The sequence below is a fragment of the Pinus tabuliformis genome, chromosome 2_1, assembly GCF_031772625.1.
Source record: "Pinus tabuliformis cultivar Carrire ecotype Pingquan chromosome 2_1, CPIR1, whole genome shotgun sequence".
Classification (NCBI taxonomy): domain Eukaryota; kingdom Viridiplantae; phylum Streptophyta; class Pinopsida; order Pinales; family Pinaceae; genus Pinus; species Pinus tabuliformis.
In genome coordinates, this window is record NC_142299.1 from 485,897,423 (window position 1) to 485,925,087 (window position 27,665).

Consider the following 27,665-nt stretch of genomic DNA (forward strand, 5'->3'; position numbering starts at 1 on the left):
ATTCATTGACAAAATCTGTGAGCTCTAAGAAATTATCTTAGTGTAGAGAAAAAAATGGCATTATTGTCAAGGATTATTGATCATGTACTCCTATGATCCCTTATATGCAAATAAAATAACATTTGGGAGAATATTAGGTATGTATTATATTATCTGCATGATTGGCCGTGTTTGTACCCTAGTTTATAATGGGGGGGATTTCCCACCAATATAACTATCATTTTAGGGTGTCTAGTGGGGGTGAAAACACTTTTATGGATCCCCCACTAGGCATGGGATTTTGGGAGCAGTAAAATATTGCAATTTTACAGTCATTATGGGTCATTCATAATTACGTCGTAAATCAGATGGTAGAATTTAAGTTAGGCTTATTCCTTTTTCCCTAGAAGGAAACCCTATTTTAAGAAGGGAATTGTGTAGAGGCTATGTAATCATTAAGAGATATAGATTTTTTTTTATTGATTTCCTGTTTTTGGGTTTTCAGGGAAAAATATTTGTGCAAATTGTGTGTGTGTGTTATTGAATCTTTTATGTTTTATATTGAGAATTTGTCTGCAAGAATTATCTATGTAGGGTCAAAACCTACAATTTGAAACTTATTTAAAATTTCCATGACATTTTCCATCATTTTGGTTGTCTTGACTCTTTGTTTCCTTTATTCAAAGTTTTTCTAGTTCTTCCTTATTGCAAATTTCTTTGAATAGAAGTCTCCCATTGAGCTCTTGTTATTGTTTAAGGAGTTGGGCCTTTTCCATTCATCTTATTCCATTAGACCTTTTTTTTGGATTGTATTTTCTTGCTCCATTTGACAAACTCTATGTTCTCCTAAATAAATTCTTGTCCTAATAAAAATATTTCATTATCTCCCATTTTGATAGATTCAAGAAAGTTGGTATTTTCCTCATTGCTTACTTCATGTACCTCGACAAATTGTTCTTTTCCATCCATTTCTTCATCATCTATCGCTACAACTAGGATTTTTAAAATGTGGGGCCTTATGTCCCATTGGAGGTACATTATCAATATTCTGACATCTTTCTGGTCTTTCCTTGAATCCATATGTTGGTCCTTCAATGTTTTACAGAGGCCAATATTCTTCCTCCTCTTCTTAGTCAAACTACCTGATTTTGCATTTGCCTCGTATTCCTACTTAAATTTACAATCTCTGTATCCAACTTTTAAATGGATGGCTCCTCAAATGTTGGGATATTTTTTACATTTGAATGTACACCATGAAAAATACCTCTCCAACAATTGTATCTTTCACATTTTGAAATGTTGTTAATCTTGATTCATTTTTTTTAGAATAGGCATTTCTCTCTAAACCTTTCCCAAAATAATTTATGGGTTGACATTGCTTTCTAGCATATATTATTCCATGTCTTGTGTTTTCCTCATAGCTTCTTGCAATGTAGCAATACAAGAAGAATTTATTGCATACTCAAGGTTTGTAGGCATCACATTTCTTAAACTTCCATAGATATTTGGATCATTGGGATGGGATTCTTGAGATATCTTTTGCAAATTCTTAAAAAATCAAAGAATGAAGTATCTAATTTTCTCATTATTCTCCAAATGAATTTGTGTGAATTGAGTAAGAAGAGTATGATATACAATAGGCTGGAAATATCTTCCAACGAATGCAACTTCTATATCATCAAAAGAGGTAATTGAACCTGTAGGTAGTGAGAGATTCTAGTCATAAATTGGTCCAACTAATGTTTCAAGAAAAACCCTAAAAATCACATATTCATGTGTTATTCTATTCATATCATAGATATCTAATAAATTATCCATATGTTTATTTAGATTCATGATACCATCACCATTAAATACTGGAAAAAATACTTGAGGTAAATTTGGTTGCTAGTGTTGTTCACCTTCTAGGGATAAAGGACTTACCCAATGTCTTTGTATTTGGTACCTTTCTCTTTCATTATTCCCTTATTCTCACCTTTATTCTCTTATTTCTTCATCGTTTACCATTTTTTTCTTTTTAGTTGGGAAGAAGAGTGATATTCCTTCATTCTTCCTACTTCCTCAACTATATTCTTACTTTTGTTCGTCAAAGGAACCTTTGGAATATTATATTCCTCCAAATTCAAGTATTTTCTCTACTAGAGTCCCCTTTTTATATTTCATGGCAGTGGAAGTTCTTGTTGTGCAATATCCTTTGAGGATCTTTCAATTTCATCTCTATTTTTTTTTGTCTTCAAGACTAAGTTGTCTAATTGATTCAAGATACTTCTTTCAACTTCCAATCTAATGATAACATGAGCATGGTTGGATCAACATGATCCATTTTCTGAGAATGAGATACACAATCATTTGCATTCCCAATATGGTTTACAACGCTGGTCATGCCTTTTCTAGTCAAGGAAAAGAGTCAAACTCATAGGGCCTTTTTTAGTATCCCTCTACATTTTTATAGAGGTGATACAAACCTCTTTTCATTCACTAAGATATTCAAAATAACTTGAAGCATATAAATATTATCATCTAGCATATTTACTTGTGAGTGGATTAGGTGTTTGAAAAGGAAAATAAAATAATAATGTCATAAATAAATATAATCTAACTATATGTTCCACAATACACGTCCATTCATATGTAACAACCCTTGGTTGAATTCCTATGTAAAAATAAAATAGAAATAAGACCAAAGTCATGGGACATGTATTCGAAGTTGAATGTTGGGCAAAACATCCTATTAGGTGTCATTTTTGGTTTATTATGGCTAAAGAAATTGGAAAAGGCATTGACAAAGGACAAGAGACATTAATTGGAATTTTATTTATGAAATAATGGAAAATAGGAGAAAAGGAAGGTGAAAGGTCACATAATTGCAAGTGAGGGAAATTGAAGGAAAAATGAAGGAAAATGAAGAAAATAGAGGCCTCGATGATAAAAAGGCTTTTAAGGATCAGTTCATGGCCTCTTTTTGGATAGGTTTTTGGGTGGAGCTCTCATTCTCTCATAATCTTGCACACTTAGAGCATTACTGGAGCATGCTTGGAGCAGTTTAGTATTCACTTGGAGTTGGGGAAAGGAGGCAAAGGAAGCAAGAAAACACAAGGGAACAGTTGGATCAATGACTAAAACTGGATTGATTTACAGGTATTGAGTTGCGTGTATTATTTACTTGCTAGTTTTACATGCATGGAATATGCATGTGTTTTTTTGGTTATTATTTGTCATTGGCATTGAGGATTGCCTAGATTGACAATGATTTTTCCTAGCCTTGCCATTTCCTAGATAACCATGGTGTTGTGGGTTTTCCATTTTATTTTATGATTGGCGCTCATGTTCCTTATGGTTGTGGGTTGAGTTATTAGTTCTTGGAGCCTTAGTTGGACAAACACTCTGGAATCCATGTAACATCTTGGATTGAGTTACTAGTCCTAGAAGCCTCGGTTGGAAAAACGCTCTAGAGCCCTTGGTGGGTTGAGTTACTAGTCCTGGAAGCCTTGGTTGGACAAATGCTCTGAAGCTTCGTGACAAATGTGGGTTGAGTTACTACTCCTGGAAGTTGGGTTGGAATAAACGCTCTGGAGCCCTAGACAACTTGGGTAGAGACCAATCTGGTGATGGTTAGTGATGTTTGACTGTGAGGTGGAATCACTGGTTGAGGTTTGAGGCATTTTGGCTTGTAGAATCCTTGGTTTGGTTTGGTTTTGGTTTATTCCATGAGATCCCACATTCATGCTTGGAATATGGCATAGGGGTGTCTGCCTAAAAGAAATATTTGGTTCAGCCTAGTCTATGGTCAGGTGGTACGTGGAAGTCCCTGAATTAGTTGGCATTTTCATATGCTAATAAAAAGTATTTTCTATTGTGATTCATGTATATACATATTGATTATGATGGTGATATTATGGTTCAATTTTCATGGTTTATATGTTGGTTATATGTTGGTTAATGATGTATATTGTTTATGGCTCTTGACACGTTTGATGAATATATGAATGGTTGATGAATGCATGACCTAATAGATGATATTGCAACTATTATGAGAGGGAATTAGACCTTCTTAATGGTTCTCAGATAAGTATGAGATCCCTATGATCAGATGTGTATTTATGACCTATACATTTCGTGTTCGTGATGTGTTTGATGAAATGTTTTTCATGGTTAGTTTCGGTTAAGAAAATTCATTGATCAAGTTTTTTTGTAGAAGCTTTGTCTTTGTGTCATTTATTGTTTTGGAAAGTTTCATCAAGTTTTGGGAAGTGACCTGGAGTCTAGCCTTGAAAAGGTGGAACATATTTCTTGGTCTCAAGCACAAAATTAGCTGAAAAAGATAGTAGTCGCACCCTTGCAGCGGTTATGCATGTGATTGGAGGCCTACATTCACATAGATGTGGACTTGTGCATGAAACAAGGAGTCCAGATCAGTGAAAAGGCAAGTTGACTCAGGGTTTGGACACTTGGAAGGGTGGTTTAGCCCTTGGGGTCTTATAACACCTAGGGGAAGTCAGTAAGGTTTTGTTTTGTCGATTCCACTTCCTTAAGGTGATCTAAGAGGTTGAATCATATCATAGTAACTCTTCGTCACATATTTACCCCGGTGGATCGGTGAACTTGGGTAAGTGTGGGAGGAGGGTGTTACACAATGGTATCAGAATGAGTTTCATTCTCTTTGGGTGGTGTTTGGTTTCTGATCTCTTTGTGTGATATCTGATACCACAGAGTGGTATCAGAGCATGGTTCAACACTTGGACTGGATGGGCAGAATGTATTTTTCATGCATGCATGTAGGTTGTATATGTGCTTATTATGTATGCATGGTGATGATCATTATTACAATTGTGTTGTCATGTAGAAGTCGATGATGTTTATGTTGGGATGTGTTTGTCATGAATGCATGTCAATTGTAAATTCATTTTTTATGTATGTCAGTGTCAATATGTTGTCATGCATGCATTATCATGGTTATGGTTATGCATGCATTGTAGGTGAGTCATGCATTGTGGTGGTCATCATGTAATGTATGCCATCATGATGTTGTTGGAATGTTATGATGTCGATATATTGGCTAAGATGGATCAAGAGATGCAGATCATTAGAGCAAGGTTGCAGCCCAAGAATTCGTAGTAAGAGAAAATCGTCATACATGTTTATATGTTGGGCATGCAATTATGTTGGTTAATGCTTATTATCAACATTACAGTTATATACATGTTTTTCAATCTATTGTTGTTGTGGTTACATGCAGTCATATGCACATATGCACATGCATCAGATAGTCATATATGTTAGTTAACTTATTGTTATATGCATTGCGATCATACACATGATGATTATGGCTATTACATTTAATATCTTGATGTTATATGTATCATGATAATTTGGATCGGCCTGTGCATATGGTTATGGTTATGGTATTTAGGTATTAGTCGATATACTTGTGATATTGTGTTGTACTAATATAGTCTGACTTGTGCAGATTTGATTATTATGCATGAATGTCAATTGTTTATGAGTTTGTCATGTGAACACATTAGCTAGTTATTGTTATGGATATCATGACCTTATTTATGTTTTAGTTGATGTGTTTGTGAAGTTATATCCCGCTAATCTAGATTGAATGTGCATACAAGATAGCCTCCCCTAAGATACATTAAGGTATGAGTTTGGTTATGTCATCTATTTGGTTTATCTAACATGGTCTGTTTATAGGTTGCTTGAACGTTGATTAATTGCATGATATGAGTATGTGTCTATAAGATTGCATGAAGAAATGATCTTGTTTTAAGATGGTTGTACTAATACATTATGTGTTGAGACAACATATATGTACCTGAGTGTAAGTGGGTGCTAGCTGTAATATTATGATTAATGACTATGGGTTGATAATGACATGGATGTTAGTCTTGGTGAAGTTTGATTTCAAATTAATATATGTGATGTATTGATCTTAGGTAACATGTGACTAACATGTGTGAACAGTTGCAAGAAAATTTGCTTGGTATTAACATGACAAGGTAATAGTTGATTTGTTTATATAACTAAAAGCTGGGTGATGTGATAGTAGATAATAATACATAATTGCAGCAAGGTAAAAGGTAAAATAAAGGAATTGGGTGAGAATTCCTTTGGATATGTTTATGTTTGGAAACCACAATTCCAAACGAATGAGTGCTTTTCATACATGAATTCTTCTTAACCTTTATTTTGTTTGACATTATGTGGATGTGTGTTATATTCATGAACATGTATTTGACAAGTGTAACAGTTCGTTTCTAGTTATAGCTGGATTTGTTAAGGAATTGGAGTCCCTTTAGAGATGTTATGGATGTGTTCAGTTACAAGGAAGCATGTTTGGCAGATCAAGGTAAGGTAACCAATACATTGTTATGTTTATTTATGCATTGACAATTATGTGTTTATGGTAGTATGATGTAGGGGATTGCATGGCAAAAGAGATTGCCATGAAATATTGAAGAAGGCTCGGGTTAAGATTTTCTTGGGAACCATGGGGATTGAGTCATGATGTTTGTTGCTAATTATGATTTTGGTCTTTTTTTATGTTTTGCGCTTGATTGCGACTTTGTTTATGTCTATTGTATGGCCATGCCAGTTTATTTATGGTGTCGTATTGTTATTGGTTTTCATGGTTTTCTTGTTTTCTTCTTGGTATTGCCTTTTATGTTTTGAGAGTCTTAGGATTTGGTTGGGGAAAGAGGAAAGTTAATGGAGTTCGGGGAGAACTGTGAGGTACCCAGTAGGTAATGTAAGACCTGGATGAAGCCATTATATGTAAAGGGAAGCTGAAGGAAAGAATATGATAGCTAGTTGGATTGGTTGGGTCCCTTGGTGTAAATGGATGGTGCCAGTAAAATCATGAGAAAGGTAAGAGGAAAGGTAAAGTTAATAGATTTGAGGTGTCATATGCCTTGGCTATGTTGTGAATTATTGTTCTCAATGTTTTGCATGTTAGAGTCAATATGTTGTTATGCATGCATTCTCATGGTTATGGTTATGCATGCATTGTAGGTGTGACATGCATTATGGTGGTCATTATGTAGTGTATGCCATCATGATGTTGTTGGAATGTTATGATGTTGATATATTGGCTGAGATGGATCAAGAGATGTAGATCATTAGAGCGAGGTTGCAATGCTAGAATACGCAGTAAGAGAAAATCGTCATACATGTTTGTATGTTGAGCATGCAGTTATGTTGGTCAATGCTTATTATCAACATTATAGTTATATACATGTTTGTCATTCTATTGTTGTTGTGGTTACATGCGAGTCATATGCACATATGCACATGCATCAGATAGTCATGTATGGTAGTTAATTTATTGTTATATGCATTGCGATCATACACACGATGATTATGGTCATTACATTCAATATCTTGATGTTATATGTATCATGATAATTTGGATTGGCCTGTGCATATAGTTATGGTCATGGTATTTAGGTATCAACCGATATACTTGTGATATTGTGTTGTACTAATATGGTATGACTTGTGCAGATTTGATTGTTATGCATGAATGTCAATTGTTTATGAGTTTGTCATGTGAGCACGTTAGCTAGTTACTATTATGGATATCATGAACTTATTTATGTTTTAGTCAATGTGTTTGTGAAGTTATATCATGCTAATCTAGATTGAATGTGCATACAAGATAGCCTCCCCTAAGATATATTGAGGTATGAGTTTGATTATGTCATCTATTTGGTTTATCTAACATGGTATGTTTATAGGTTGCTTGAATATTGATTAATTGCATGATATGAGTATGTGTCTATAATATTGCATGAAGAAATGATATTGTTTTAAGATGGTTGTACTAATACATTATGTGTTGAGACAACATATATGTACCTGAGTGTAAGTGGGTGCTAGCTGTAATATTATGATTAATGACTATGGGTTGAATATGACATGGATGTTAGTCATGCTGAAGGTTGATGTCAAATCAATATATGTGATGTGTTGATCTTAGGTAACATGTGACTGACATGTGTGAACAGTTGCAGGAAAACTTGCTTGGTATTAGCATGACAAGGTAATAGTTGATTTGTTTATATAACTAAAAGTTTGGTGATGTGATATAGATAATAAGACTCAATTGCAGAAAGGTAAAAGGTAAAAGAAAGGAATTGGGTGAGAATTCCTTTGTATATGTTTATGTTTGGAAATTGCAATTCCAAACAAATGAGTGCTTTGCATACATGAATTCTTCGTAACCTTGATTTTGCCTGACATTATGTGGATGTGCGTTATATTCGTGAACATGTATTTGACAAGTGTAGCGGTTGGTTTCTAGTTATAGATGGATTCATTAAGGAATTGGAGTCCCTTTAGAGATGGTATGGATGTGTTCAGGTACAAGGAAGCATGCTTGGCACATCAAGGTAAGGTAACCAATATATTGTTATGTTTATTTATGCATTGAAAATTATGTGTTTATGGTAGTATGATGCAGGGAATTGCATGGCAAAAGATATTGCCATGAAATCTTGAAGAAGGCTTGGGTTGAGATTTCCTTGGGAACCACGGGGATTGATTCATGATGTTTTTTGCTAGTCTTATGATTTTGGTCTTTTTTTTTTTGCGCTTGATTGCAACTTTGTTTATGTCTATTGTATGGCCATACCATTTTGTTTATGGTGTCATATTATTATTGGTTTTCATGGTTTTATTCTTGTTTGCTTCTTGGTCTTGCCTTTTATGTCTTGAGAGTCTTGGGATTTGGTTGGGGAAAGAGGAAAGTTAATGGAGCTCGGGGAGAACTGTGAGGTACACATTAGGTAATGTAAGAACTAGATGAATCCATTGTATGTAAAGGGAAGTTGAAGGAAAGAATATGATAGCAAGTTGGATTGGTTGGGCCCCTTGGTGTAAATGGACAGTGCTAAGAAAATCATGAGAAAGGTAGGAGGAAAAGTAAAGTTAATGGATTTGAGGTGTCATATGCCTTGGCTATATTAGGAATTGTTGTTCTCAATGTTTTTCATGTTGTGCATAAATAAAGGGAGTTCTCTTAACCTTAACCTTATGATATTTGGTCATTATATTGATATTATGATTATGATGATGTCTATATATGTATATATGTATGTACATATTGCATTATCTGACAGGGTTGTCAGCGATCACGATTGTTTTATGTTGATTTTTATATGTATATATGTATTATGTATGTCATTGTTTGACAGGGTCATTAGGAATCGTGCTGGTGGAAGAGTGATTGCTTATGCAAGTGAATGGCATGAACAAGTTCCTGGTTTATGAGGAATCAAGTGGGTGGAGTAGGCTGATAGATCTATGAGGTTAGTATCATGTGGATATGAATTGATATTATATGCTTATATTATGAATATGTTTATGTTATGGACAAACTATTCTGAGGGATACATCAACGGTGAAAGTTGTATGATCTGCAACTTGTTGGGATAAGCATGGATAGTGGAAAGACATTGGAAGTAAGGTTGCTTGGCAGAGTCAATGTGTGGTTTCTGGATATGCAATACTACTATTGTGTATATGTTGTACTTGTGATGTTGTGTGCATGTGGTGTTGTGTATATATGGTGTTGTGTGCATGTTAGGTATGTGGTGTTATGTACATACAATGCTTTATGCATGTTGCATATGTAGTGTTATGTACATATGGCATGGTGTGCATGTTGTACATATGTTGTTATGTACATGTGGTGTTGTGTGTATGGTTGTACATATGGTGTCATGTGTATGGTTGTACATGTGGTGTTGTGTATAGCTCGTGCATGTGGTGCTATGTACATGAGGTGTTGTGTACATGTTGTGCAGGTGGTGTTATGTACATGTGGTGTTGTGTACATGTGGTGTAAGTGGTGTTGTGCACAGGTGGTATTGTGTACATGTTGTACATGTGGTATTGTGTGCATGTCATACATGTTGTGTTGTGCATATGTGGTATTGCGTGCATGTTGTACTTATTGTTTTGTGTACGTTGGTATTGCATATATGCATTGCATAGTTGTGGTATCTTGACATGTGTATTCATTGTGTTGTACGCCAGGTGTAGGTGTATGTGTTGTATGTCAAGTGCAGGTGTAGAAATTGTATGGTGTTGTATGCCATGTGTGGTTGCGTTTGTGTGATGGAAACTATGTGTATGTGTACATGGTTGAAGAGAAGGCATTGGGTTTTTGTCAGGTGTGGCAACTGATTCAGTGTGTGAATGGAAAGAACAAAGGCGTAAGAAAATGATCGATTAAAGGATGTATTAGTATTTTATTTCGGTTTTAATTATGCATGTGATATATGATTATGGTTTATGATGATTACATGTGATCTATGATTTTGGTTTATGATGTTTGAATTGGATCTATGATTTGATTATGATGGTTGAGTTTTGAGCTAACCAAATGCGATATGTTTATACATGATGATTTGATCAAACCAATATTTTGACTTGTTATGATAGGAAGTGAACATAATTGCAAGTGTACCTTATTGACGGGCCACCAACGAGGTATGATGTGAATTTATTTCAATTCATTTTAAATCTAATGGAATTTATGTGCTTGGTATAGTAAATGATGAAAAATGTTAGGTTGGGTGGTTGGAATTGACTGCAAGAATTAGTAGTAGGAGCAAAAGAATTGAAATAAGGAGCAATATGTTGGTGAAGCACTTCAGGAGTAGGCTCATTTAGGGACACTGGTACCCAATAGTGTCCGTTTATTTCCATGAGCATGTCATGACTCATATGATGGTTTTAGGGCATGGATATGTTTTGTTTTTTGGACCTTCCGATGTGAGGAAACCTTGCCAAAGGAGGGGTTTCCCGAGGGACTATGTAGTAGAGAATGGGATGCTTGCGAAACTTGGAAGGTGTGTGACTGCATGGAAGGGGGTGACAGGATTTCTTGAGGGACTATGTAGTAGAGTAGGGAAGGTCCGGGGATGGAATTATTTTGGTCATCAATAATGCCAGATGGAATCAGATGCGCATTGGGAGTTTTCCCTGTAACAATAAGCTAGTAACTGTTCACTGAGAGGAAAAGTGGCACAAGATTGTAGCATTGGACATTGGATGTAGACTTTGACTTTGGTAGTGGATTCTAGACTTCTTGAGAAGGAGGTGAATCCTAGTATTACTTTGAGGGCGGAGGTGTGAGCATCTGGTTCCCCTTGTTGCGGATGCAGACATTGTATCATTTTATTTGCTTGTTAGAGAAAATATGCATATGTATTTGTGCATATTATTGTAAATACTGTATCGAGCTATGTTATGAATTTCCATGAACAATATGGTTATTTGTTGGTTGAAGCATATGTGTATAAGTATATGTGGTTGTTATTGTAAATACCATAATGTGCTGTGTAATAAAGCTCCAGTAAGTGATATGTTTGTCATTTTTTCAATTGATGATATTGTAAATACTGCAATGAGTTGTGTTATAAAGCTCCATGGGCAATATGTTTTGTTTCCAGTGATTTTTTGGTTTATAGGTGTCATTGAACATCAAGCACTGTGTTCCCCCAAGGGGGAGGGTTTTGTAACAACCCCTGGTTGAATTCCTATGTAAAAATAAAATAAAAATAAGACCAAGGTCATGGGACATGTATTCCAAGTTGAATGTTAGGCAAAACATCCTAGTGGGTGTCACGTTCAATTTATTATGGATAAGGAAATTGGGAAAGGCATTCGCAAAGGAAAAGAGGAATTAATTGACATTTTATTTATGAAATAATGGAAAATAGGAGAAAAGGAAGGTGGAAGGTCACATAATTGCATGTGAGCAAATTGAAGGAAAAATGAAGAAAATGAAGAAAATAGAGGCCTCATTGATAAAAAGGCTTCGGAGGATTAATTTATGGACTTTTTTTTGACAGGATTTTGATTGGATCTCTCATTCTCTCATACTCTTTCAAACTTACAGAATTCTTGGAGCATCCTTGGATCACTCTAGTATTCACTTGGATTTGGAGAAAGGAGGCAAAGGAAAGCACAAGGGAATAGTTGGATCAATGACTACAACTAAATTGCTTTGCAGGTATCGAGTTTCATGTATGATTTCCTCACTAGTTTTACATGCATGGCATATGCATGTGGTTGTTTAATTATGATATGTCATTGGCATGGAGGATTGCCTAGATTGACAAAGGTTTTTCCCAGCCTTTCCATTTCTCGGATAGTCATGGCATTGTGGGTTTTCCCTTTTGTTTTTTGATTGGTTTTCATGTTCCTTATGGCTGTGTGTATAGTTATTATTTCATAGAGATTTGGTTGGAAAAATTCTCTGGAGCCATTAGTGGGTTAAGTTACTAGTCATTTAAGCCCTGGTTGGACAAACGCTCTAGAGCCTGGCGACAACTGTGGGTTGAGTTACTAGGCTTGGAAGCTAGGTTGGAAAAAACGCTCTGGAACCCTGGAAAACTTGGGTAGATACTGATCTATTAATGGTTAGTGATGTACTACTATGAGGTGGAATCATTGGTTGAGGGTTGAGGCGGTTTGGCCTTTAGAAGCCCTCGTTTGGTTTTGTTTTGGTTTATTCCATGAGATCCCACATTCATGCTTAGAATATGGCATGGGGGTGACTAGCTGAAAGAAAGATTTGGTTCAACAGAGTTTATGATTGGATGGTATGTGGAAGTCCCTGAATTGGTTGGAATTTTCATATGTTAATAAGAGGTATTTTGTATTGTGATTCATGTATATATGTATTGGTTATGATGGTGATATTATGGTTGAGTTTCCATGGTTTAGAGGTTGGTTATTTGTTGGTTTATTTTCTGGTTATATGCTAGTTACATGATGTATATTGTTTATGGATCTTGACATGTTTGATGAATGAATAACCTAATAGATGATATTGAAACTATTATGAGAGGGCATTAGACCTTATTGACGATTCTTAGACAAGTATGAGATCCCTATGATCAGATGTGTATTTATGGCTTGCACATTTCGTGTTCATGATGTGTTTGAAAAAATGTTTGTCATGGCTAGGCTTGGTTATGCCAATTCCTTGATCAAGTTTTGTGGTAGAAGCTTTATCTTTGTGTCATTTATTTTTTTGGAAAGTTTCATCAAGTTCTAGGCAGTGACTTGGAGTCCAGCCCTGAAAAGGTGGCACGAATTTTGTAGTCTCAGGCACAAAACTGGCTGAAAAAGATTGTAGTCACATCGTTGTGGTGGTTATGCATGTGACTTAGGGTTTGGACACCTGGAAGGGTGGTTTATCCCTTGGGGTCCTGTAGCATCTGAGGGAGGTCAATAAGGTTTTGTTTTGTTGATTCCACTTCCTTAAGGTGATTTAGGAGGTTGAATCATATCATAGTAACTCTTCGTCACATATTTACCCTGGTCGACCAGTGAACTTGGGTAAGTGTGGGGGGAGGGTGTTACATCGTACATCATGAGGAAAAAATATTTGAACAAAATCAATAGATAAAGGGTAGAGAAAGGTACACATATTTAGAGAACTATAAAATAATTTCATGCATTCAAAGGTCATAAAGAGTCATATGACAAAATTCCTTAAATTTCATTTCTCATTTATAAGTCTTGAGCCACAAATGTCATGCACTCTAAAAAGTAGCTCTATGTGAGATTCAAAAAATAATTTTACAAATTTTAAGTTTTAAATAAAGAAATTCCTAAAGCACTTTACAAAATATTGATACTTAGGCATAGAAGGAAAGATGTTTGTCCCTAAAGAACTAGGATTGGGCTCATGTGGAATAGATAATATGAGGTCACCTAGAAGAAAAAAAGAAAATATAGTTAGGGATGGACTTTAAAAATATATAAGACAATTCATAAATATGGATGATCAAAGGCTAGGGAGAAGGAAATGTAATTGCTTCAAAACAATATAAAGGAAACTCAAAAAATTGTAGAAGGATGATTGATGGAATGAATCCTCTCTCTCTAGTAGCAACTATTATCAAAACATATATTGGCTTTCAAATGTCTATTAATCCAATTGTTGAGTTAGTTATTTAGGATTACCCATTTCATTTAAAAAATTTCTAAGCCATTCTTCAATGTACTCCTTTGGTGGGATGATTATGTCTTGCTTTACTCTTCACACAAAAAATGTCAATAACAAATGTAACTAATCATTTCTTGACCTCTTCCCCTAGACAATCAATCAATTGTAAAATTCTTTGCCCCGCCATGTTTTGATGACATTCAACTCTTCTTGGAACATGTCTTTTGGAATCAACATATAATATTTAATCATTTTGGTCCTTTGTAATTCATCAAAATAATTTGTTGATTTGAAGAAAGTATTACTTCCATGATGTTTAATACTTAATATTCATAAATTGCATCTTCTAACATTTTAATCCTTGCATGCCAATTTTCCTTGATTTTCTTGATTCTCTTCCCTAATAGAAGGCCTCGTTTGTTCTTTTTGAAATCACTAAGAGTATTGATTTTATAAATAAAATTCATTAAATAATTTTCAATGAATTATCAATCATCCTCCAAATATTTCTTCAAATATTAAAAAAACAAAGAAATTCTCTAATATATATCTCTTTAAGTGTAAATAAATGTCCTTCACTTCCTCAATTATTCTTAGCCACTTATTAATATCTACTATGACATAGGATCTGATAGCACTTAAAATTTGTGCTACATTCTTAACTTTCTACTATGTTCCAAGTGTGATTGTTGTTATAGCTTCAAGTGCTTAACTAGCTGAATGGGGCATAAATAAAGGTTTGGGACTAGATCTTCCTCCAATGCACTTATCTTTCCTTTTAGCCTCACGTTTTCAACCTCTTTCTTAGTAGTAGAGTGATAAATAACATCCACTATAGTTGTATGTAACTTTAGAAATCCAATAGGTCCTATGCTCGAGATCTCAACTTCTAACTTCCATTTTTTAGTTTTTAACATGAAAAGTTGTAATTTTCTATGAGAATTGTAATAATAGGTGTTATTCATGACTAATAATTTTTCTTAAAAAATCACTTACCCAATAGCTAATTCTTAGACTAACTTCTAACATTCAACCAAACATGATGCTACATAGCCTGGGATGGTAGTGTTGTCCACTTCCATATCTATGGGTCCTCCTACTTTTTTGGGCCTCTTTTACTCAAAATCTTACTTTTAGAAGAAGTAAGAATATGGGAACTTCCAAGCTGACACAAGGGGGTTTTTATTCTCCTTCATCTCCACCTGATCATTGCACATTACTCTCTCGTCAAATTGTAATGTTTTTGTATTTTGTGGGTCGAGGAGGAACTCCAATAGTCCTGTGAGGCTGAGGAGGGTTATGCATTACTAGGATTATTCTCTCTTTACTTTTTGTTTTCTTCAGAATGTTTGCTCTCTTTAGTCACTACACCACCATTAGGTACTATAATGTTTCATTTTCCTACTTCATTTTCTACACTTCCTTCTTTAATATTTTTCAATAATTTTTTCCATATCATACAATCAAAAAATGCCTTGAAAATATGCCCTCAATCTCAAACCTTTGGGCACATTTATATTTTGTTAAATTGAAAGGATTTAAAATTTTAGATAATTCTATGAGATGTATAACATTCTTTAATATAACATCTTTGATAGTAAATGACAATGAAACAAAATGTTTTTTCTTTTTCCTGTCAAATAAAATAAGCCAGGAATGGTATTATTGATCCATAAATTTTCGTGGATATTCCACTTGACAACTTATCACAATAGATCTGATAAATTATACTTAACAATTCGAAAGCTATGCTATGAGGGTTTATTTATCTTTAGATTTCTATATCTGTAAATGATTGGTTATTTCATATGCATGTAGTTTATAATTATGCATAAAATAAAGAACAATGAAATAAAAGCTTATAAACCATGATTGGCCCAATATATATCTTGGGAAACCTTTTTGGGAGAAAACCCAACTGAAAGGTGATGTCGCTTTACTCTCTTTCTATGAATAGAAAATGATTGTGAGGATAAAGAAGTATGGCATGTGGCTTATAACATACTAAAATGCTCAAATCCTCTTTGTGTGCTCTCTCCATATCCCTATTAGCTACTCTTCTCATATATGGAGAAAATGCACTAAAAAATAATAGAACCCCTTTTTCTCCTAGTGGCCGAGTTATAACACAACAAAAACCTACTAGTGGTTAGGTTTGAATCCCTCAACTCTTAATCAAAGTTAAAATATAGACTCTTATATAGAATTATTCATCATAATCATGTGGATTTTCCATTTTCCATGAGTTATTTGGGCTGATGTTGCACCTCTCAATTTATGGTGGTGAAACCAGGAAGGTAAAATTCCCAATGGCATAACATTTGTATATGGATTTCAATTGAGGTGATTCTTACATTGTTGGAAAGATATATGTTTCTAGAATATGAAAAAAAGTGCATGCACAAATGAAGAAAAGTTTTACATTAGGGGAATTTAGAGGTCTAAAATAAGCCTCTTAAGAAAAAAATAAAATAACAGTTAAAATAATAAAATAAGAGGTATGAACTTGTAAATAAAAATAAAGGAAACTACTTTATTAATTGTTTTTCAACTTATCTGGTTATAGATTTACTTAAATGCCAAGTGTAGACACTCATTGGATGCAAAACCAAATTAAATATCCAACAAGTAGCCACTTTTCTTACTTCTTAGTAGGACCACATTAAAAAAATGGAAAAACATGAAAATAATGTGTCCAACTCGCTTTTTTCATGCATTATCAATTTGTTTTGATGTGGGCCTACTTAGAAGTATTCAAAGTGGGCACTCATTAGATGTCGAATTTGATTCCATATCCAATTGGTGTCTACACTTGATATTTAAGTAAACCTATAAAGATAAAAGTTGAATATACAATAATAAAAAAGTTCTTTTCTTCTATTCCCTCCAAAATATTTACTTTTAGGGATGACATCATCATCTTCAATCCTATTGGTTCATATAGATTTTATTTTTTTAGTGCATGTTTTTTTAGGCCCATTTTTTACCTCAAAATTCCCCTAATGCCCCCCAAAAAACAATGTTTGATGCCTTAAAATTCTCTCCAAAGGTTTCAGACTCTAATTTTGCAAACCATGTCCCACTAGTGAAATGGTGGGACACGGTCCTCTGAGATAATTCCTCCACTTTTTCCACTATGAAAACATCAAGATGGATGGAAAAAAATATAATGGTCAAATCTTGATCACAGCTCTCCATTTTGGGAGGCCTTTTGTTCCAAAAAGCTTCTACTAAATAAGGTGAGGAAATTTTTCCTCCACCTTCTTTCAAGTGTACCATTTAGCTTTGCCTAGAAGTTATCCTTTCAACCCAATTTTCCAAAGGTTATGCTACCCATGTCTTATAGTTCTAAACCTTTTCTACAAAATTTTATATTTTGTCAACTCTTCTTGAGTATCTGCTGCCAAATCCTCCACAAAATGTAGGACTTATTCCTCTTCTTTATCTAACATGGAAGGATCTTAGAGTTTCAATTTTTCTACATTCACAACTAAGTGAGTGCACATGTATGGGGGTAGACTAAGCATTAGGAATTATCTCACCTTTTCCAATATCTCAAGAAACCATATCATAGAGCCTTTATTTTCTTGCTAGGACCTTATAGCCTCTTGTTTTTCAACTGTAACCATACTCTGTCTCCCACCTTGAATAATGTCTCTATTTTTTGTTGTTCATGCCTAGCCTTATATTTTTCTTATGGATTTCGCAACATTTACTATACTTGTATATGAATTTTCTTAATATTCTCAACAAATTTTTTAGCCCTTAAGGCATCCGATGTAAGATCCTCCCTTACTCCTTGTTGCCCATATGCCATATCCAAAGGTGAAGGTGGAAAATATAAAAAGAAAATGTGTAAAATGGAGACTTACCAGTAGAAGAATGTATTGATCTATTGTATACATACTATATTTTCATCCCATGTATTTTGATGCTTCTAATTGTAACTCCTCAAAAGTTGCACCAAATTCCTGTTGACTACTTTTATCTACCCATCTGTTTGAGGATGAGATGTTGTAGGCTTCTTTAACTTTGTGTGCATATTCTCCCACAATGTAGTCTAAATGCAGTGAAAAAGTATTGTGTCCCTATCTAAAAATATGGTCCGTGATATTTCAAAGTGCACCTAGACATGTCCAAAGAACAATTTTGTTACTTCTTGCCCATGAACTAGTAGTCATGTCCCTTCCTGGTTGTTGGTGCAACTCCCACAATGTCCATGGAAATGCTTTCCCACGAACGAGTGGGTATATGTAAGGTATGGTATAACCTTTGTTTCTTGTTACTAGGCTTCCTATTACAACAAAGCATGCATCCTTTGATGAACCTGGCTACCCATTCTTGCATCTTAGGCCAATACACATACCTCTACAATCTGTCCATTGTCTTCCCTACACCAAAGTGCCCTACAAACTTGGAGGTGTGAGCCTCTCTATTCAACTACAATCACTCACCTTTAGGAACACATATATTATCTACCTGTATAGCAACTCGTCATAGATATGGTAGTCAATGGTGTTGTTTCCATCATGCACATGACTCTAACTTAGCAACTACTGAATCACCCCTTGAATTACTCATCCTTAAAATATGCCTCTCTGTATGCATCATGGGTGAATGGCTCCATGTGCATCAAAGTTCCCAAAGGTGTGATCTTTGATGTGGGTGGCCTTCAAAGCATGTTGACCAACTTATTTTTACTTCCCTTCTTATACTTGATCACTAAATGAAATTATTGTAAAACTCCATCCAATTGTAATTCTTTCTCTATTGTAACTTTAGGTTTGCAGGTACTAAAGTGGCTGGTGATCTGTGTGGATTACTACCTTCGTTCCCATCAAATATGCTTCTACTTCTTCACAATTTTCACTTGGGCATACAAATCCTTTTCATAGGTAGGGTAGTTAAGAACTTCCCTACTCACATCAATCTTCACTTTGAAGGCTTGCTGCAAATTTGGTAATGCTAGAACTGGTGCTTGACTAATATTCTTCTTTAGCTCCTCAAATGCTTTTTGTTGACCCTTTCCCCACTAGAAACTCTTTCCTCTTGATGTTATGGCATGGAGTGGTGTTGTTACCAGTGAAAATGACGTTATGAATTTCCTCAGGTACTATGTCACCCCAACAAAACTCCTAACCTTAGAAACATTAATATGCACTATTAATTTCATGATGGCATCCATCCTGGAAGTGTCTATCTGCAACTCCCCTCCACCTTTCACATACCCAAAATACACCAAATAATGTTGTTTAAACTCACACTTCTTGATATTTGCTAGTGGTTGGTGATTATTTAATGTATCTAGAGCCTATGTCAAATGTGAGATGTACTCCTCCCAAGTAGCACTATATGCCAGTATATCATCCAAACAGACAATGAAAAATGAATATATAGAAGGGAACAATATATCATTCATTAACCTCATAAATGTAGTGAGTGCATCACATAGGCCAAATGGCGCGACTAACCACTCATACAAACCTTTCCTGGTTTTGAAGGAAATATTCTAGGTATCTTATTCTCTGACTTGAACCTAGTGCTATCCAAAATTTAAATTCCAACTTGGTGAAGTATTTCACTTGATCCAACTGATCCAACAGATCATCTATCATGGGTACGACATACCTATTCTTGAGCGTAATTATTTTCAACACCCTGTAATCAATACACATCCACCAAGTCCCATCCTTCTTTGGCGCAATGATGATGGGTGATGACACCCTATTCTAGTATTTATTGCAGTTATTTATTCATCTCACTTGATTCTATAGCGTGCTATTTGTAAAACCTAGTGTTTGGAAATGGGGAGTCCAAAAGTAGCTGGATATTGTGCTACATTTCTATCTTGGGTGGCAACCCTTTAGGCTCATGGAACAAATCCCTTTATGCTTGTAGCAACTCCTCTAGTTGTTTTCTTTGTTTCTTAGTACACCTCTCTAAAGATGTATTTTCTCTTACCGACTCTTCCATAGATTAAATCTCTCTTAAGATAATATAACAAGATCATGGGCATACCTACCCATGGTTTTGTGCATGGGGTTTGGACATGGGTTTGGGCATGATGGTGTTCTTCCCATGGTATTTTGTAGATCCAGTCAAGGGAACTTTCATTATGTTCTAATCCAGGCTTAGTGGATTGGGGTTTATGAATGCTTCAACATGTATATATATGTATTGTAACATTGAAAGGAATTTAATAAAAAATCAATATGATAGTCCCATTTTTAGGATCCAAGGGAGAATATCCGTGTATATTTGTTCTCGATATTGTATATTTTTTCTGTTTTAAGAATTGGTTTGCAGGTAATTTCTGTACAGGGTTAAAAACTACAATTTTCTCTAGAAGAGTCTCAAATTTTTGTTTAAGGGAGAAATCTCCTAAATGATTTTCATCAGAATCGCATAGAGTGAAAATTAAATCTAACACATTTCCAATAGATAACAAGTTTCATTTAATTTTGTAACTACCTAAAGTGGTTATAAGAGAAGAACTAGGAATCAAAGATTTGAAGTAGACCTCACTTTATGAACATTCTCTCAAAGCTTTACTTTAGAACTCGAATTGTTATTCTGTAACACAAAAGACAAAGTTATAAGTAACAATGGTTAAAGAATAAAACCATAACTACCTCTATTAATTAGGACTAGAGGATTAATTTTCTACCAATTACAAGTAATGAAATGCATTACATTATTATATTGGAGAAGGGGAATATAAGTTATATTTATATATATATAAGAAAATTACTACCCATTGCCATCGACACCACTTGAAACTATTGTATAAGTTTCTCCTTATGGGCCACTGAAGGGGTACTATTCAGAAAACTCTCTCAACACTTGAATTATAAAAAGGAATGAGTTTCTTTCCTCAAAGTCATATGGGAAGGGATGATATCTTAGGAAACAACAATTTCCTACTAGATACTCTCCTTAAAATATTAGGAATCAAATCTCATTTGTAGATCTTGGCATTAAATTATTGACATAAGGGCACTTCCTCTAGACTCCCCCCTTAATCTTGCTTAAATGTGCTTGAAAGTTGGTCTGGGAAGTTTTGCACTAGCTACAAGAGGTGAATAACTAGGACAAACTAAAAAACCCTCCCATAAATGTGTGATTATGCGCATATGGGTGAATGAATGAAGATGGATTACACTTTTGGGCCAAATGTGGTGATGAAATTTCAAGTTATTCCTCTTTTATCGAGTTGAAGCCCTCAAAATTCATATAAGCATTGAAAATTTTGATTCAGAGTAAAAAGAGAAGTTATGGAGAAAAATGTTGTTGCCCTAATGGTATTTTTTGCAAAAAAAATTAGTTTCGTATAATATGTCAATTTTCCATTCAATGAAATGATTTTCCTTGCAAATTTTCACACATTTTAAGAAGTATGCATGTGTTCACATAGCATAACTTAGTTTAAAATGTGTAATTAAAAGAAAAAGAAAAAGAAAAAGAAAAAGAAAAAGAAAAAGAATATATATATATATATATATATATATATATATATAAAAGCATTATTTGCACAGAGAGTGTTGGGCGTGTGTTATATTCTTTCCACACCTAATCACACGCAAGAAGTGGGGAGTGATTCGGTCCCCCCTTTGTTGCACCAAGCACATGGAGGGTAGCAAGACCCCCTCTTGGGCGATTTGTAGGGGCACCCATGCACGGGGTCTGGGGTAGCGCTCCAAGAATATTTTTTTTGGACCCAATATATGGTGGGTGGACCTACCTACAGTTTTCTGCATGGGTTTTGAACATGGTTTTGGGCATGATGGTTTTCTACCCATGGTATTTTGTAGATCCAGTCAAGGGAACTACAATTATGTTCTAATCCAAGGTTAATGGATTCGAGTTTATGAATGATTCGACATGTATATATATATATATATATATATATATATATATATATATATATAAGTGTTGTAACATTGAAATGAATATAATGAAAATCAGTTTGTTAGTCCCAGTTTTTGGATCCAGGGAAAAATCTCTGTATATTTATTTGTGTTCCTCACCATTGTATATATATTTTTTTAAGAATTCTTTTGCAGGTAATTTCTATACAAGGTTAAAACCTAAATTTCGTATCAAAGTTGTTTTGGCTTCAAGGGGACACCTTTATTGCTGAGGTGTTTTGCTTGGGCTTGTTGTAAACCATGTTCAGTGGGAGATATCTTGGATTAATTCTTGTGGTGAAAGAAGATGACGAGTAATGGAAAGATAGAGATCGAGAAATTTAATGGTCAGAGTTTTGAGTTGTGGAAACTCAAGATGGAGGATTTGCTGGTAGATAAAAATAAGTAGATCACAGTAGATCCGGGTACTAAACCAATGAAAATGTTTGCAGAAGATTGGGAAAATCTAGATCGTAAGGCAAAGAGCACAATACAGTTGTGTATCGCAGATTCAGTATTGTTGAATGTATCAAGGGAAGCTATGACGAAGGCTTTGTGGGACAAGTTAGGGACCTTGTACCAATCTATGTCTTTGGTGAACAAATTATTCCTACGAAAAAAGTTGTATAACCTGAGGATAAAGGATGGAGACTTGGTGATAGAGCATCTAAACACCTTTAATACTATGGTAAGCTAGTTTTCATCTGTTGATATTAAAATTTCAGATGAAGATAAGTGCATGAATTTGAGATTGTGAGTTAGGGGTAGAGCGAGCTTGAGGAGGGAGAGGAGCGATGGCGCTGGTAAGGGTTTTGAAGCCAGAGACCAAGACGGACCCACGCTCGGGCCACGGGTAGCTGAACCGGGTAGGCGCCTGGCAGGTGGAGACGGGAGTTTCTGGATCGGGACAGGTCTTTGTCGGGTTGTTTAAATCTTTAACACAGGCGATTACAGTTTGATTTCCGCCTTCATTCCGGTCTTACACCACAAGAAGCCGTAAAGATTAAACCTCTGCTGATTAGCGGCTGTAGCATTAATTTTGAATCGGTTTGTAATCATGGGTAGCCCCGCCGACTTCGTAGATCTGAACCCAGCAGTGGAGGATATCCTCTCAATGTGGGGGAAGGAGATCACTGTTCAGAATATGGAGTACTACTTTGGGGCTTTTGAACGGAATAGATTGGAGGACTTAACACAGGTAGATTCGTCACTGTTTAGGCAAAAAGACAAGGAAGCGGGCAGAACGACTCTCAATAGTTTCACCCCGGCAGCTTCCAATCAGGTGGGAAGCGAAATTGTTTACAGGGGGCCAGATGAGGAAGGGCTGCCATCAGATTCAAAGGGCAAAGCATCATTGTTTCGAGATACGCCCTCTAAGGGTTCTGAAGAATTTATTAATTTAGGGATTTCGGCTGGACATAACAGGTCAAGGAACCGAGGGGGTTTTCCTCCGTTTTCAAGGTTTTCTTTGCCAAGAGAAACCTTTTCCCTAAATGGGTCTAATGTAAATGGAAGCGGAGAACATCCAGTGGGGGAACGGACAGCACCTGAAGGACTGGCAATAGGTCCCCAGCCTTCAGAGAATATTGAAGCAGGAACTGCGGATCAATCCCCGTCATTGCCGGAGATAGGAACTATAGGGGGCATAGAGAAGACTAGTCCAGAAAGAAATGATGACCGAAGGGGTCTCGGATCTTCGGTGAAAGAATTAAGAAACAAAGTTTCAAAAAGAAAACAGCAAAGACCCATTGGATCTCAGGAGATTGAGAGCAACCTGGTGCTGGGGATGGAGGTCTCAATAGAAGAAACGCTAGCGGTGGCAGATTGTACATTGGTCGGCAGAGTTAGAGGCAAGAAATTCTCCTCTAAATTTCTTCAAGAATGGGGTGAGTCATGTTTTGTATCAGCCAGACCTCTACAGTTTGAAGCTCAAATTTTAGGGAAGGGGTGGTTCAAGCTTTGTTTTGTTGATAAAGACGCGGCAGAATGGGTCTTCCATCGTCATTGGCATATAGGAAACATTCCTGTACTGTTAAAGAAATGGAACCCCTTGTTTGATGCCTTCAAGGAGCGAACGGCGGAGTTCCCTGTGTGGGTGCGAGCTCCGGGCTTACCATCTTTCTTGTGGACAGAAGAAGTCTTAAAATCCATTGGGAATAGGCTGGGGGTTTTTTTGGAGGCAGATTTGTCTTTTTTGAAGACGAAGGATAGATCGATGGCGCGTATTTTGACTCTCCTTAACCCGAGTAGAGGCCTGGCGCAAAAAATAAATCTTCAGTACAAAGAACTCGTGTTTGAACAGACTCTAGACTATGAATATTTACCTTTCAGATGCCATTTCTGCCACGAATACGGGCATTTGGCAAAAAACTGCTCACAGCTGAGGAGAAGGCGTCATTTTAGGAGGACTTCAGCTAACAGAGGAAATGACCATAACAATATTCAGATATCAGTGGAGCATGAATTTACTGAGCCGCTAGGAACAGAGGATATGGAGACAGAGGGGATTGTCAAAAATCCGGTGGATGAAGATGTTCCAAGTCAAGAGGATACTCAGGAAGCCGTCAATCATCCGGCGGGTGCTGTGGAGGAACATGAGAAAGAAGAGACAGCCGCGAAAGAGCCCGTAAAGGAGGACGTAGCAAGCCAAATTCCGCCAGAAGTCGAAGAAACGGGTATGCGCTCAGGGATCCCTAATCTAAAATCTCCTGAGCATGTTCTTTCTTCTTTGCATGTTTCATATCCTAAAAAATCTGGGCAAGAAACTATTTCTGTTGAAAATAAGAAACACTTCGAATGTTCCCTAAGTGCAGACAGTAATCCGGATGTCCCTATCAAATTTTTAAATTCTCTTGAGCATGGCATATCTTCTTCGTATGTCTCAAATCCTAATAGTCATTTTAATTCTGTTGAAAATATGAAACATATTTCCAGCCCTCTGAATGTAGACATTACAGCTGATGCTATTCTGTCACTGGATATAAGTTGTGAAGACCAGTGGCCCCCTCTGTCACAGTCAGCTCTTCGTCCCCACTGCCCTTATAACCTGAGATCTATGGGAGGGATCCTCAGTGAGCAGGAGACTTTAGGTGGATTGGGGTCAACCCCTTCTCAGAGTCACCCTAAAAATAAGAGAGGTAGGAAATCAGATATTTCCAAGGCAAAACTTAAAGCTAAACTGGATGTTGCAGATGGTAAACAGTACTCTATTACGGGGGTTCTTAGAGCAGCCCAACCCCATGAGAGTGTTATAAAATGATCATGACAACTTGGAATTGCAGAGGTTTGGCCAGCAAACCGAAAAAACTGGCATTGAAAGAGTGGATAATTAATTCAAATTTAGATGTTATTTTTCTGCAAGAAACACTGGGGAGGGCCTGTGAGATAGAAGCCATGCTTCATTCCCTTCTGCCTGGGTGGATTTTTTCTGCCATTGACTCTTCTGGTCACTCGGGGGGCATAGCTATTGGTTTAAAAGAAGGACGGGTAAAGGTTATAAACCAATGGGGGATGAAACAAGTCATGGGCATGGAGGTTGTATCGCCAGATTTCTCTTTTCCTGTCTCCTTAGTAAATGTATATGGGCCATGTCAGAGCAGGGATTCTTTTTGGAAAGATTTGATGTCAAAATCTGTGATGAAATCTCCGTTGATGGTGGTGGGAGGTGATTTAAATTTTTCCATAGGCAGAGCAGAAACATGGGGACCATCAGCTAGAGAAGATCCTCTAACAGATTTTTTCTTTAACCTCATTTTGGATAATAATTTTACAGATCCTTCACCGATCAAACTAAAGCCTACTTGGAGGAACCGAAGGGCAGGTGAAGATCGGATAGCTAAAAGACTAGACCGATTTTTGGTGGCTGAATCTTTGCTCGCCAAAACCCCCATGCTCAGACAGTGGGTTGAGGAAAGAGGGAATTCGGATCATTTCCCTGTTTTTCTGGATCTTTCTTTTCCTCCTCCCAAACCTCCTGCCCCTTTTAAGTTCAATCCAGCTTGGCTCCAGGATCTCTCTTTCTGCAAGATGTTTAATGAAACATGGGTTCACCCTGCCCAGAATTCAGATGAGGACAAATGTTTTTTGTTTATGGAGAACCTTAAAAGATTGAAGAAAGCCACAATTTCCTGGGCAAAGGAAAGAAAACTGAAACAAAATGAGGAGCTGGTTAAAATTAGGAAGGAGCTGGAACAGATGGAAAGTGTGGAGACAGATGGATACTCATCACAGGCCACAAAAGACAGAATTCTTCTTTTGGAGAAGCAGCAAAATAAAATCCTCTTGGACAAGGAAGAAGAATGGAGAATCAAGAGTAGGGCAATTTGGTTAAAATCTGGGGATGAGAACACCAGGTTTTTCCATAACTTTGCAAAAGGTAGGAAAGCGGCAAATACTATTTGGAGCCTTAAAGACGAAGAAGGGAGGGAATTCAGATCCTTTCCAGAGCTTTCCGGGTTAGGGAAAAGACACTTCCAGAATATTTTTACAGACTCTGGGGAGGCTACTATTGCAGAAGTCTTTAGAACTGTGCAAAGCTTCCCTAGATTCATTGAGGAAGATGAAGCAGAAGATTTATCAATCCCGGTTTCAAAGGAGGAGGTTGAAGCTGCTATGAAAACCATGGGCAAGGATAAGAGTCCAGGCCCAGATGGCTGGACCATAGAACTGTTTCTCCATTTTTATGACCAACTAGGTTCCGAAATTACTGAGGTAGTTGAGGAGTCTAGACAGAAAGGAGAAGTTTATAGACCTTTCAACACAACTTTTATAGCCCTTATTCCTAAAAAGGATGATCCGGAAAGTTTTGAAGACTTCAGACCAATATCATTGTGCAATTGCATCTACAAGATTATAGCAAAGGTAATTGCCCGCAGACTAGCCCCATTCCTGGCGCAAAATATATCAATGGAGCAATTTGGATTTCTGGATGGAAGACAAATCCATGAAGCTATTGGGGTAGCTCAGGAGGTCATTCATAGTGTCAGATTGAAGAAAAAGAAGGGGGCTGTTCTAAAAATTGATCTATCTAAAGCATATGATCGGATCAGTTGGCTCTATCTGCGAATGTTGCTAACTCAGTTGGGATTCAGCTATCCCTTTATTAGCTGGATCATGGGCTGCATTACAAATGTTAGCTTTGCAGTTCTGGTTAATGGTGCAGCTTCTTCTTTTTTCAACAGCCAGAGAGGACTCAGACAAGGCTGCCCATTATCCCCTCTTCTGTTTCTTCTTGTGGCTGAAGGGCTAAGTAGATTGATTCACAAAGCCAGAAGAGAAGATAAGGTAAAGGGTATTGAGGTAGCAATTAATCTTTTCATCACACACCTTCTTTTTGTTGATGACATACTGATCTTCACCAATGGTTCCTCTAATGAACTAAAGGAGCTAAAATGCATCTTTGACCTTTTTCTTAAAGCAACTGGTATGCAGATAAATTTAAGAAAATCACATGCGTGTGTGGCGGATATAGAAAGAAGAGAAAGGGATAGAATGGCAAATCTATTCCCTTTCCCCATTCAACCACTGGACTCTCCCTTCAAATATTTGGGCTTTTGGTTAAAGCCTACTGGTTACAAAAAAGAGGATTGGAACTGGCTTATCGCTAAGATTGAATCCAGAATTACTCATTGGAGCTTCAGATGGCTTTCCAGAGCTGGCAGGCTGACCCTAATTAAATCAGTGCTGATAGCCATTCCGGTTTATTGGGCTGCACTAACTTGGATCCCCAAAGGCGTAATGGAAAAAATCAGAAGAATTTGCTGCAGATTTTTATGGGCGGGATCCAAGGAGTCTTCTGTGCTACC